The following is an 882-nucleotide window of genomic DNA, read 5'->3' as shown; positions in this document are numbered from 1 at the left end:
CCATCACATTTTCTAACTAGTACCACATTTTAATACCTTTGATTAGATAACTTAAATGTCTAATATTTATCTCTTGTTATTAACCCACTGGAAATAGCATGCAAGCAAGGCCCTTTAACAGGCATGAGTGCTAGCTGCACAATCTCCAGACACGTTTTATTTTAGAATGAGTGTGCAATATGTTACAGCTTTTTTCATTGTTTTATTCACACTGTAAAAATAACTATTTAACCATGTTAATCATCTTTCTAGAGTATTACTATACTGTGAGGCATGGCCCATCTGACAGATTTTATCAGTGTCATGATATAGTGATATGTTGTATTATATTGTCAGCTCAATTTGTTCTTTACACTGGCCTCCTGGATTTGTGGCTGAAGGGAAACATACATACATGGTAAGGCAGAACCTCTGTCATTTTTTAGTGGGCTGTGATACTCAATTGATAGAGTGGCCTTCCCAGTTTTGCCGGGCAGCATCTTTATTCATAAATGACAGTGTGGTTGTGGTTTCAGACATGGCTTTCTGTCCACACATTAAGCTAGGCCTTGCAAATTCCTTTTTGGAAACTAGAAAACTAATATTATATTAATTTGGTGGATCATCAGGTATGTACTTGATAATTAGTGCTGGAGCAGTGCCTGCCCTGCGGTTGAAGCTAGAGATTTCAGAAGATAATGTTTTCACAGGGCAAGAGGTTGACTAATTGTCTTGTCAGCCTGACCTGAATGGTGCCATAGCCAAAAGGAGAATTGCCTGAACATTATGAAAGTGGAAATTATTTTCTGTCTTAGCTCCAGTCATGGATTTGGTCAGTGACACTTGACTGGGCAGTTTGTGGATTCAAATATACATATTAGAATGAGTGTACCTGTGCATATT

At 37.8% G+C, this 882-nt stretch overlaps 1 protein-coding gene across 1 annotated transcript in view; it reads left to right on the top strand.

Moving 5' to 3' along the window:
• The window catches only part of LOC119593182 (transcription initiation factor TFIID subunit 11-like), a gene marked incomplete in the record, with an annotated part of 72,269 nt that overhangs the window by 3,619 nt on the left and 67,768 nt on the right, over positions 1–882 (top strand).

Source organism: Penaeus monodon, chromosome 31, assembly GCF_015228065.2.
Source record: "Penaeus monodon isolate SGIC_2016 chromosome 31, NSTDA_Pmon_1, whole genome shotgun sequence".
NCBI classification, from domain to species: domain Eukaryota; kingdom Metazoa; phylum Arthropoda; class Malacostraca; order Decapoda; family Penaeidae; genus Penaeus; species Penaeus monodon.
This window is presented reverse-complemented; position numbering and strand designations above follow the sequence as displayed.